The sequence below is a fragment of the Arachis ipaensis genome, chromosome B6 (assembly GCF_059453495.1).
Source record: "Arachis ipaensis isolate K30076 ecotype BB chromosome B6, ASM5945349v1, whole genome shotgun sequence".
In the NCBI taxonomy this organism is placed as follows: Eukaryota; Viridiplantae; Streptophyta; class Magnoliopsida; order Fabales; family Fabaceae; genus Arachis; species Arachis ipaensis.
The window spans coordinates 85866723-85880262 of record NC_142441.1 but is presented as its reverse complement, the minus strand read 5'-3'; the positions used below and the strand labels follow the sequence as shown (position 1 = coordinate 85880262).

The window sequence follows — 13540 nt, the reverse complement described above, 5'->3', positions numbered from 1 at the left end:
ACATCATCAGTGAGGGTTCAATGCCTAAAATTCTATGTTCCCTGCTTTCATGAGCTACCTTCTTGCATTTTTATCTGTTCTTACTGTATAAGAATTGAATTAGTGGAATTTGATTTGTAATTGTTTTGAAGAGCTTATTTACTATTGATCAAGTGGACAAGAATCATATAGTTGCATTCACATATATAGGTTGCATTGCATTGCATGAGTTTTACATGTTCCTACTCATTTATTTTATCTCCTTCAACTAAGCATGAGGACATGCTAATGTTTAAGTGTGGGGAGGTTGATAAACCACTATTTTATGGTTTATAATGTGTTTAATTGTGTGGTTTTATCATGATCTTTACCCACTTATTCATATGATTAGCATGCATTTATATTTCCTTCCTAAAATTATTACATGATTGAAAACTTGCTTCTTAGAGACTTTTAATTATGTATTTTAATTCTCATTTATTCCATTCAATGCCGTGATCTATGTGTTAAGTGTTTCAGGCTTTATAGGGCATGAATGAGTTGGAGATTGGAAAGGAAGCTTGCAAAAATAGAAGGAACACAAGAAATAGAGGGGATGACCAGTGAGAAGTGACGCGGCCGCATGGCTCACGCGACCGCGCGGATTGGAATAGCACAAGTGACGCGGAGGCGTGGACGACGCGCTCGCGTGGCAGGGAAAAATGCCGAATGACGCGGCCGCATGAATGACGTGATCGCGTGACGTGCGTGATCTGCATAATCTGCAAAATTCGTTGGGGCGATTTTGGGCCCTGTTTTGACCCAGTTTTCGGCCCAGAAAAGCATACTAGAGCCAGAGAACATGCAGAGATCGAGAACAACATTCATTCTACACAATTTTTTAGTTTTTAGATCTAGTTTTACTTCTCCTCTAGGTTTTCTCTGTACACATTCATAGTTCTTAGGATTTTATTTCTATTGCTCTTTGCATTGGGATATTGAGAAGAGTTATTACCTTATCAAGACTTCGTCATTCTAGTTCGTTTTCTTTACTTGGCTCTTACTCTTCCATGTCCTTTAATTTACTCAATTTTACTATTGAATTATTTTTAGAATTTATTAATACAATAATTACTTTTATTTTTAATTGATTTCTTTGATTTTTATTTATCATGTCTTTCTTTAATTCCCTTTCCTATGTTATGAATTCTACATTCACAATGAGCGAGTAGTCCCCTAACTTGATGGGGAGTTGATTGAAAGGAACCCTTGAGTTAGAATGCTCAAAAAGAAAAATTGTAATTTGGTTTATTGTTGGATTGCCCTCTAGTCACTAACACTAATCCCTCTTAATTGAGTGGGTTGGAACTTGTGAATAGAAGTAGCATTCCAACTTGTTTGACTTTCCCTTACCTAGTAAGGGATAACTAAACAGGACAACCTTCAATTGTCAATGAATCTTGAGAGTACTCCAACAAGAATAGGGCTTCCAGCTAATCTACTCCCAGTTAAGGCTTTTATTTAATTTACATAAATTCTCTAATTTAATTTCCTGTTATTCAATTCAAACCATTTTGAAAACATCTGATTAATAAAATAGCACACCTTTCTGCAACTCGTTGGGAGAAGACCTGGGATTCATACTCCCAGTATTTTAATTTTAATTTTTGTGACACCCTTCTAAATTGATAAGCAGATTTCTGGTTGGTTAAGAACTATACTTGCAACGCATATCTTATAACAATTCTTGACTCGCCAATTTTCGCCACGTCAGGCAACGTGGTCCCAACCGGAAAATATCTCAAGCCTTCGGCGGAACACAAAACCCTTGATATAGCTACCCCCTCGGTTCTCCCTACTGCTTCCTCTACATCACAAGGATCTTCCCACCAACGGCTTGAAGACCACCACAAGAAGATAGATAGATATGAACGGCGGAACCAATGCCGGTGTGCTTACATAAAGAAGCTCTTGAGTTGTATAACTCCTTCTGTGGAGGAATCGGAGATCTCCACATCTACCTCGTACTTAAGTGAAGGAAGCACTCACGAAGGGGATAGTGGAAGTTCCAAACTCGACGAACCCTTGCACCTTGTTAGTAGCACGGAGGACCGTGCTAATTCTTAAGTGTGTGGAGGTCGTTCGACCGATCTCCAGGGGTAACAATTCCCTTTTTCTCAACACCAATGATTAGCTAGTTGTTGCATTGCATGATAGGTTGCATGTTAGTTAGAATTTGTACATATTTTTACCACTGCGTTCTTGATAGGACTACTTGGTTCGAGTGATGATTTCTCTTCTGAGAAATTGTTTTAGGGTACCCTACCAATTTGGAAGAAATTTTTGTGATAAGCTGCTTGAAGAATGTATTTTGGAACATGATTTTTGAGCTAAGAACACAAGCAAGTGAGATTTGAGCCTAATGACATGGTTACATCTTATAACCACCTATTTTTCCTTCTTGTTTGTAATTATTCTCCCTCTATCATTGTGATCCTTGATTTGTTTCATTCTTTATGTCCATTATTCCTATTATTCATGCATTTATATGATTGAGGCCATTATTTCATTTAGCTCGCTTAACGAAATAGCCTACCTTTTACCTACCATTGTTAGCCAACTTTGAGCCTACGCTTAACCCACTTGTTCGTAATTTTAGCACATTACAAGCCTAAAATGGAAAACAATAAAAGTCCCTCGTTTGGATCTTTGATTGGCTTAGGCTAGTGAGAGTGTTCATTATTCAAGACTGGGGAGGTTTGGAAACATTGGTTGAGATAAAAGGATGCTTTGTATTTTGTACATTTGGGAATTGGGTACATTCTCATGTATTAATAAAATGTTAGACCTTATGCATTGGTGCTCTTGAAAGAAAAAATGAGAAAAACAAAAGAAAGGAAAAGAGAAAGATAAAAAGAAAAGAAAAAGAATATGGAAAAGAAAAAAAAAAGAAAAAGAGAAAAGAAGAAAAGAAAGAAATAACAAGGGGACAAATTGCCCCAAAGTAAAGTCAATAAGAATCAATGCATAAGTGTCATGAAATGTAAAGAAAATGCATGAGTATGTGAAAAAGTGAAAAATGCGTAGTTAGGTTAGAACTTAATTGTATAGGTTATAGAGGTTAGGTGGGAAAGTCTAGGTTAATCAAAGATTCAATTCTAGCTCACTTAACCATATATGACCACACCTTGACCTTAACCCCATTACAACCTTAAGAAAGACCTCATAATAATTGTATGCATGCTTTGGATAATTGTTGATTGTTAGATGAAGAACAAATTTTGGAAAGCAAGAAATAGAGGAGGATTGAGTGACTAACCCTATACACCGAGTGAATAGCGTCCAAAAAACTTCTGGTGAGGGTTCGAAGCCCAATTCCTTGTTCCCGGCTCTCACGGGCATTCTTCATGCAAGTCACGCACATCTCACTTTGATGTTTGAATTAGTAGAGTTCATATATCACATTGTCATTTTGCCTTATATACTTGTGTATATTCTAGGAAGATTGACTTGCTTTTAACCAAGTAGATAGTAGCATTCATCTTAGTTGCATTTATATAGGTAGGTTGTATCCCAAAAATCTTATTCTCTTGTGATCCTTTGGTCTTTTGCCTTCCTTTATCATGAGGAAAAGCTATAATATAAGTGTGGAGAGGTTGATAAACCCCTTTTTAGGGTTTATCTTGTATGGGTTTTGAGGGCTTTATCAATGATCTTTCACACTTATGCATATAAAAATGCATGATTTTGTGTTCCTTTCCAAACTTTGCCTCATGGATGAAAACATGCTTCTTTTACATTAAAGATGATGTATTTTTTTAATCATCCTCTATTACCATCCAATGCCGTGACCCATTTGTTAAGTGACTTCAGAGCTTATAGGGCAGGGATGGTCTAGAAGAGAGGAAAGAAGCATGCATGAAGGGAAGAAGCATGGAAAATGAAGGTTTGAAGCTTGAGCAGCGACGCGTACGCGTGCCTTGTGCGTACGCATGGATGCACGCCACCAAGCTGACGCGAAGAAGCCAAAGCCAGAGCCGGTGCATCTTTATAGCTAGGTCAGATCCTCAGGGACGCGCACGCGTGTAAAGCTCCAGGGACGCGTACGCGTGCTGTGTGCATACGCGTCGATGCCACACATGACATTTTAAAGAGAAACTGTGACCAGCGAATTCAGAGCAGTTACAGGCCATATTTGGGGTAGAATTCTGGCAGGAAAAGGCATAAGAAGACCAAGGATTGAAGGGATCCACATCTATTGACACATTTTTAGATATTTTAGTTGGAAGTTACACTTTTAGAAAGAGAAATCTACCTTCTCTCTAGCTTTTCTAGGGTTTTTGCTTCTCAAATTTTCAATTCTCTTGTAATCATTGGTGAGATCTACTATCAATTCACTCTACATTACTTCCAATTATAGATCTAGATTCTACTCTTCTCAATTTAGTTCTTGTTGTTCATGGATCTAGCTTTTGGATGTTGTTACTTCTATTTCCATTGACACATTGAGGTAATTCAAGTTCTTAGTCTTCAATGGTTGTTTGTTGTTAATCTCTTATATTGGACACCTTTGATTTAAAGCTTTTTCTCAATTTTACAATGTCTCTCATCATTGCTCTCCAAGTGTTTGAAAAAATGCCAACTTTAACTATGGAGTAGACTTTTCTTACTTGGCTTAGAAGTTGAGATATTGGAGACACTTGAATTATTAATATCCTTTGTTGATTGTCAATTGGAAATTGCTAGTTGATTTGTATATCACTAGAGCTAGACTTCCTTAGGGTTAGGCTAGGATTTGTGAATCCAAATTGATTACTTTCACCTGACTTTTCTTAGTACTAGAGGTTAACTAAGTGAAGCAATAACTAGTTGTGATTACAATTGATAGAAATGATGATGATAGGAAGTCCAATTCTCACTTCTAGCCAAGGCCTTTATATAGTTTGATTTTCATTCACATTACTAGCTTGTTCTTTTCTTATATGAACTCCAAACACCAATACACTTCCTAATCAACAATGTACATCATGGAGCATTCCTAGGGAGAACGACTCGGGAGTCATACTCTCAGTTATTGATTTTAGATTGTTTGATGAGAAATTACGTGTCGGTTTAGACTATACTACGATTGGATTCATTGCTATATTCTATACCAGCACAAAATCTTTCATCATCAATCACAACATTGCATTTAGGATATATATATATATATATATATATATATATATATATATATATATATATATATATATATATATATAATAAGCTTAGTCAAAATAATGAATTTTTCCAAGAAATTTATTTGTAGGGCACCCCCCAATTGATTTGAGGAGAAGTTTTCCTTAGGACTTGCTTGAATTATACATTGTGGATCATGTTTTGAGCTAAGAACACAAGTTTGTGAGTTTTGAGCCTTAATTGTGTGGTTACATCATATAACCACTTATTTTCCTTCTTGTGTGTATTATTCTCTTTCTATGATTGTAATCTTTGATTTGTTTGATTCTTTATGTCCATTATTTTGTGTATACATTCATTTATATGATTGAGGCCATTATTTCAAATAGCTCACTTACCCAAATAGCCTTACCTTTTATCTTCCATTGTTAGCCACTTTTGAGCCTATGCTTAACCCAATTGTTCTTAATTTTAGCACATTACAAAGCCTTAAGTGAAAAACAATAAATGTCCCTTGTTTGGATCTTTGATTAGCTTAGGCTAGTGAGAGTGCTTATCATACAAGTTTGGGAGAGTTGGGAACATTGGTTGGGATAAAAGAGTGTTTTTATATTTTATTTTTTGAAAATTTTGGGAATTGGGTACATGCTCATGTATTATGTTTAAACCATATGTATTGATACTCTTGTATATAGTTTAGTTTGGTAAAAAGAAAAAAATGATAAAGAAAAACAAAAGAGAAAAAAAAAGAAAAATATATATGAAAAAGAAAGAAAAAAAAAGCAATAAAAAGGGGACAAAACGCCCCAAAGTAAAGTTCAATAATATCAATGCATATAGGATGTGAATTGAAAAGAGAATGCATCAGTGTGTGAAAAAGTGAGAATTATAGGTAGTTAAGTTTGTTTAGAATTTTATGGGTTGTTATATAGGTTAGGCGGGAAGTTTAGGTTAATCAAAGATTCAAATTCTAGTCCACTTGACCATATGCATCCTTACCTTGACCCTAGCCCCATTACAACCTATGGGAAAGTCCTCATGATATTTGTATGCATGCATGAAATAATTATTGATTGTTAAATGAAAAACAAATCTTGGAAAGCATGATTAAGGGAGAATTGAGTGAATCAACCCTATACACTTGAGTGACTAGAGCGGATACACATCCGGTGAGGGTTCGATTCCTCAATTACATGTTTTCACCTATGATCATCCTTTTTCTTGCATGTTTATAAAATCTTTCAATAATTCAATTCAATTGTGGGGTTTGATTTGATTATGATTGTTTTAGCCCTTATGCTTGTATTGGTTTTCTTGGGAATTGATTTATTTTGGCCAAGTAATTGCATCCATTTAGGTACTTGCATTTAGCTAGTTTCATTTAGGTAGGTTGCATCTATATAGTTTAGTTTGCATTGAAAAAATGATGATACCCTTTGTCTCTTTCTTGGTTTAGCATGAGGAAATGCTTAGTTTAAGTGTGGGGAGATTTGATAAACCCCAATTTTGTGGTTTATCTTGTGCTTAATTTAGGAGATTTTATCAACTTTTCTCACATTTATTCAATGAAATAGCATGGTTTTGTAATTCTCCCTTGATTTGTGCTTAAGTGTAAAAACATGCTTTTTAGGACTTTAATTTGCTAGTTTTAATTCACCTTTGATTCCACTAGATGCCTTGATGTGTTTGTTAGTGAATTCAGGTTGAAAAGGGCTACGAATGGATCAAAGGAGTGAAGAGAAAAGCATGCAAAGTGGAGAATTCATGGAAAATCAAGGATTTGGAGTGCATTCATCGACGCGCACGCGTGGAACGACGCGCACGCGTGAATATGAAGTCGCCAGGTGACGCGTACGCGTGACTTGACACGTACGCGTGGAAAGTAAAATGCCAAGTGACGCATACGCGTGACCCATGCGTACGCGTCGTAGCTCGCACGTGATCTCATTAAAGTGAAAATGCTGGGGGCGATTTCTGAGCTTCCCAAGCCCAAGTCTAACTAATTCCAGGGACTATTTCATGCAAAATTGAGGATTGGACAAGGGGGGAGCACTTAGATTAGTTATGATGAGCCTTTAGTTAGTTTTCTAGAGAGAGAAGCTCCCTCTTCTCTCTAGAATTAGATTAGGATTAGGTTAAATTCTCTTAGACCTAGGTTTAATTTCCTGTTTTCATCTTGTTTTCCTTACAATCCCTTGTTGTAGTGTCTTGAATTTCCTATGTCTTCTTGTTAATTTCTCATTTTGGTCATTTTTCTATTGTGAACACTCTTGTCAATTTGAATTTCTTTTAATGCAATTTGAGGTATTACATGTTAATTTTGCTTCCTTTAGTTGTTGTTGTTGATTTCTTGTATTGGGTAGTAGTAGATTTTACTAATTCTTGCAATTTATAATGCTTTCCTTTTATGCCTTCTAAGTGTTTAACAAAATACTTGGTTGGATGTTAGAGTAGCTTTTTGGAGTATTCTTGGCTTGGAAGAGAAATTGGGCAATCTTGAGTCATTAATACCCAATTTAGATTGGATATAGAGTTGTTAGTTAATATTATTTTTATTGACTCTAATCTCTTGCTAATTCAATTAGTGAGTTGATTAGGATTTTTGGATTGCGATTAACTAGTCTTGTTTGACTTTCTCTCATGGAAGATAACTTACACCTTCTTCCAACATTGGGGATGAGAAAATAAGATAAATTCTTGTTAATCACTATTATAATTAGTGACTAGGATAGAAAGCTTAAATCTCAACCCTTGCCATGAATGTCTCTCTTTAGTAATTGTTTCTTTAATTGTTTGATTTATGTTTCTTGCACTTTTACCAAATCAAACCCCTTTTTTATACCATAACCAATAATACGCATACCTCACTGCAATTCCTTGAGAAGACGACCCGAGGTTTAAATACTTCGGTTACTTTTATTTGGGGTTTGTACTTGTGACAACCAATATTTTTAATTGAGGATTGTTTGTTGGCTTAGAACTATACTTGTAACGAGAATTCACTGAAAAATTCTATATTGACACAATAATTCCTTTCATCAGTGCACAATGGATTTTAGGAGCTACAGGCAAGGTACTTCATCTAAGAAGGTAGGACCTCAACCCCGTGGCAAGAGGTTGGATGGAATTTGTCCATCGTTCAATTTCACCCACAAGTAACCGATTTGAACTCACTGTTGCTAGAGAAAGCATGATTCAATGCATAATGATTGGTCAAATTGTGAGGGTTGATAAAATAATTTCAAATGAGCTATACCATTTTGCTTCCAATCTAAGTTCAAGATCTGCACTGGGGTTTTCTAGCATTATCTATCGCCTCTGTGAAACGGTTGGTGCTTTCATAGAGAATGACATTCCACTTTCACTAGGGTATCCAATCTCCAAGAAAGCAATGGAAAACGTCATAGCACAACCTCCTCAAGAGTTCCAAGGAGCTCTATTAGCTCATAAAAAAGAAAGCCAGGGAATTCAAGAGGAAGCTCGAGAAGAAGCCCAAGAGGAGGAGCAAATAAATCAAGAAGCTCAAATTTTATATCAACAACTTAAGATCCCCCCACAACAAGGAGTGGAATGGCAAGGAACTTTCTACACAACAGACACAATTTATGAAGGAGTTCCAAGAATACATAAGAGAATTTCAAGATTTCAGGACATTGCAGAGACCAAATCACCAAGAATTTTGAGATTTTCGAGCCTTCTATGATGCCCAATATGATGTTGAAGAAACATCACGAATGAACATGCACGCCACAGTGAATTACAGTGTTTAGGCTCAAAACAAAGCACATCCAGAAATTATGCCATTTGACAAAATAGCTTGCATTTTTGGAAAAGAGGCAAGGATGATAAACAAGCAATGCAAGGAATGGAGGGAGAATGATCTAGGAAGGCTTGGCCTATCGAACCAAAAAGGTAAAGGTAGTCAATTTGAGGCCAGAATTTGGAAGCCAAGGGGAGCACAGGAGGAAGAACATGATGATGAAGGAGACAACAATAATGAATAAAGTTGTCAAGTTCCCTATTCTTTTTATTTTTAATATTTTCATCCTCTGTTGAGCTATTATCTGTGTTTATTTTACTTTATGTTATGGTGTCTATTCTAATTATGTATGTGCATCTTTGGTTGTACTTACTTCACTTAATATTTATGATGCAATGTCCTCTTAAATATGAGCAATGAGTCATGTGCTAAGAAAAGAAATAAAAAGAAACATAGAATGATCACAAAAGAGCATGACAAACTGAGTTTGGAAAGCCAAACTAACTAGGAATGTTCAACATGATCTGAGCCACATTGCTTGAGGCTTTAGTCTTGAGGACTACTATGGGATCCGTACACTTGATAAAACCTTGAAGAAGCAACAATATAAGAAATAATAAATAATAAAAGGGGTTGAAAGAGAAACCAAAGGCTCTGAGCACCACTGACTAAGGAAATTGAAAGAAAAATAAGCTCAAAGAGCCTCCTAGTCATGTGCTTGTGGTACTTATGTATCAAGTCAAAAGATTGAAAAACAAAGCATTTAGAAGTCACGGTTAAACTCAAAGTGCAAAGCACCCCCTAAAATGAGAAAGCCAAAGGCTCTGAGCACCAATGGTGGAGAAGAATGAAAAGATAAAATAAGCTCGAAGAGCTCCCCAACTATGTGCTTGTGGTGTTTCTATGTCAAGTAAACGCTTGAGACAAAACATTTAGAGTCACGGCTAGACTCAAGGTGCAAAGCACCCAATGAATTTAAATGATGAAAAGAAAGTAAATAAGCTTGCTTCAAGGTGATGTTCAAGAAAAGATTCTATAATCTAATCCGGAAAGAAGTCTTGAAAGGTTATGATCAATCGTCTTGAATTATGCATGAGTGAAATGGTTAACCAAACTCATTTAGATTGCAATCTTTTATCCCTGTATCATAAGGTTAAGAAGTTTGGACTAAGCCAAGATTCTTTGCTTGCTTGAGGACAAGCAAGATCTTAAGTTTGGTGTTGTGATGCATCTGCATCATTAGTATTTTTCCTTCTTAATTCCAATTGATTTATTAAGAATCCTATTGAATAAGCAATGAATTTGAGGTTAGAATGAATATTACTTTGATTAGTTGAATTTCATTAATGACAGGAAGTTTTAGAAGGAAAGCAGAAAGAAGCAGAAGAAAAGAGGTGGAGAGCACAAAATAGAGAGTTCCCTATGATAAACAGGAACTCAGAATGATAAACAGAAAGCTTTTGTAATTAACAGAAAGCTCCCTAGAAGAAGAAAGTTTCCTGGAAGAAGAAAAAGTAAATGGCATACTACATGAGAGGGCTTCATGTAATATGATGCGTGAGCACCGTCTCTATCTTTTCCTAGTGAATTTGCATTCAAATTGTTGAGTTTAATAAAAATTTAAATACCTTTTAGCCACTATGGATGCTACTTTGAGTTGTGTACAATTCTATTTATTTCAGGTAGCATTCGGATAGATTTGACAGAGTTTTGTAGCAGAAAGGGAAGAAAGTAAATGATGCTGTCAACCCCGACCTCCTTGCACTTAACTAGGAATAACTTGAGCTACAGAGGTCCAATTGGTGTGGTTTCAGTGGTGTTGGAAAGCTAACTTCCAGAGCTTTCCAATGATGTATAATAGTATACACTTCTTTTTCAGCAAACTCTACCCACTCTACATTGAAGTTGGTAGGCGCCAAGTTCAGCGTGGACTTGAAAACTCCCAAGGAAGCACACGCCACATCCCACGCTGAACTTGGGAAAAGCCAAGTTCAGCGTGGACTCAAAGGGACGCGCATAAAACTAACTGCCTTCTCCATGCTGAACTTGGGAAAAGCCAAGTTCAACGTGGACCTCAACATCTCAAGTGGTCCCCATATACGCCCAAGAGCTTGCACGAACGATTAAGTAATTTTGATTAAATTTGTATTTTATTTTAAAATAGGAAAAGATATTATTTAGTTTTAGGAAATATATTTTACATTAATTATGATTAGATATAAAAGGGAAAAGAATTAACCCTTCGGACTCTTCTCTTCTCTTCTCTGGCACCTCATTCCGCAATTTATAGTTTTACAGAATCCTAGTTTTTCTCTTAGAATCATGAGCTACTAAACCTCCACCGTTAAGGTTAGGAGTTCTGTCTATTGTATGGATTGATACTATTATTTTTCTATTTTAATTCATGTACTGGTTTATATTTCAAGAATTGTTTTCGTTCTTTATTTTATGAATTTGGGTGGAACGGAAGTATGTCTCTTTTTCTAATTGAGTTCTTGTATAACTTGGAAAAGCTCTTTACTTGAACAACAGTTTGAAAATAAATTATCCTAAATTTCTAATTATCTGGACTTAACGGGATACGTGACATATAATCCTCTTATATTTGTGTAATTAGGATTTTTGTAACTAGAATTGAACTTCATCCTCTAATTGGAATTAAGTGACCAAGAAATTGGCAGTTGATGAAAGTTAGAGTAGACAAAGAAGGTCTAAGGAATTAGGGCTTAGTCATATATAGTTTGCCATGAATTGAATCTTGCATGATTAAAATAGTTAGTAAGAAAAGTCAATTCGGAAAATAGATATCTCTGAAGCCTTAACTGTTTCTCCATATATCATTCTCATCAATTTATTGCTTGCTGTTTTAATTTCTGAATTATTGTTTAATGCTTTTGAATACCAAGACACTCTTTTCTGTTTGTCTGACTAAGCCAATCACTCAACCATTATTGCTTGATCCATCAATTCTCGTGGGATTGACCCTCACTCACCTGAGGTATTACTTGGTACGACGCGGTGCACTTGCCGGTTAGTTTGTGGTTATAAATTCCGCACCAAATTTTTGGCACCGTTGCCGGGGATTGACTGTGATTAACAACTACTCATTGTTTGATTTCTTAGATTAGATAATTTTTCCTTTAATTATTTTCTTTTAGAATTATTAATTTTTATTTTCCGTTTCTTTATCTTTCTTTAATTTCTTTTTTTTCTTCGTTAGAATTTTGCTCCCCTCCCCCTGTCTCGTTCAATTTTTTTATTTTTTTCTTTAATTACAATTTTTTTTCAACTTCCATTGGTTCTTTTTTTTTCCTTTCTACTTTCATTTTTCTTTTCATTTTGTTTTTTTCTTTCTTTTTATTATTTTTTATTTCTATATTTTATTAGTTTTATTTTATTTTAGTCTTTAATAAAAAAAATTTTTTGCATCATATATTTATTTTTTTTAATTCCTGAAATTAAGTTTGGTGTCACCTAATTATTTTTATTTCTCTATTTGTATTTTTTTATATAAATTTCAAAATTTTTATTCCTATTTTGCTTATAATATTTGAAATTCTACTGCTTTAATTATTTAGTTGCTTTATTTTATTATTTTACACATGTTACCTCACTGAAAATTCTCTACACTCTGACATAGAGAGTCCCATCTTTTCTTGTCTTTTATCTGTTTATGAGTAGGAACAGGGACAAGGAACCTCTGTTAGACTTTGATCCTGAATCCGAAAGGACTTTTAGGCGGCGTTTACAACAAGCGAAATTCTACAAAGCTGTAGAGTCCAACATGGATCATAATAATCATGCTGTTAATGCCAATGTGGCAAATCCAGTTGGAAATGAGCAACCTAGAAGAGTGCTTGACTCTTACACTGCTCCTAATACAGATCTTTATGGCAAAAGTATTGTGGTGCCTCATATAGCTGCAAACAATTTTGAACTGAAGCCTCAGCTTGTCACTCTTGTGCAAAAAAATTGTCAGTATAATAGACTTCCTCATAAAGACCCAAATCAATTTATCTCTGATTTTCTATAGATTTGTGATACTGTGAAGACCGATGGAGTAAATCCTGAGGTATACAAACTCATACTCTTCCCATTTGCTGTGACGGATAGAGCAAAATTGTGGTTAGACTCTCAACCCAAGGAGAGTCTGGATACTTGGGATAAGGTTGTCACTGGATTTCTGACTAAATTTTTCCCACCTCAAAAGCTGACTAAGTTAAGGATGGGGGTTCAGACTTTCAGACAGAAAGATGGTGAGACCCTTTATGAAGCTTGGGAGAGATTCAAGCTACTGACTAGGCAATGCCCTCCAGACATGTTCTCTAGATAGACTCAGCTGGGTACCTTTTATGAAGGCTTATGTGAAATGTCCAAGATGCGCTTAGATAATTCTGCAGGTGGTTCTTTGCACATGAAGAAGACAGCAGATGAGACTATTGAGCTTATTGAGTTAGTTGCTAACAACCAATACTTATATTCCTCTAACAAGAATCATTTGCACTCTAATACCTCTCAGAAGAGAGGTGTTTTGGAAGTGGAAGCTGTTGATGCTCTTCTTGCTCAGAACAAGATATTGTCTCAACAAATAAATCTAATTACTCAACGGTTGAGTGAAATGCAAGTCTCATTCGTCAACACTCA

At 35.5% G+C, this 13540-nt stretch overlaps 1 non-coding gene across 1 annotated transcript; it reads right to left on the bottom strand.

Annotated features, from left to right (window-relative positions):
• Positions 1–13112: 13112 nt before the first annotated feature.
• Positions 13113–13216, bottom strand: LOC148561624 (small nucleolar RNA R71). The gene has a single exon (XR_015886762.1). It is a non-coding gene; the product is annotated as a small nucleolar RNA R71 (small nucleolar RNA).
• Between the last annotated feature and the right edge of the window lie 324 nt (positions 13217–13540).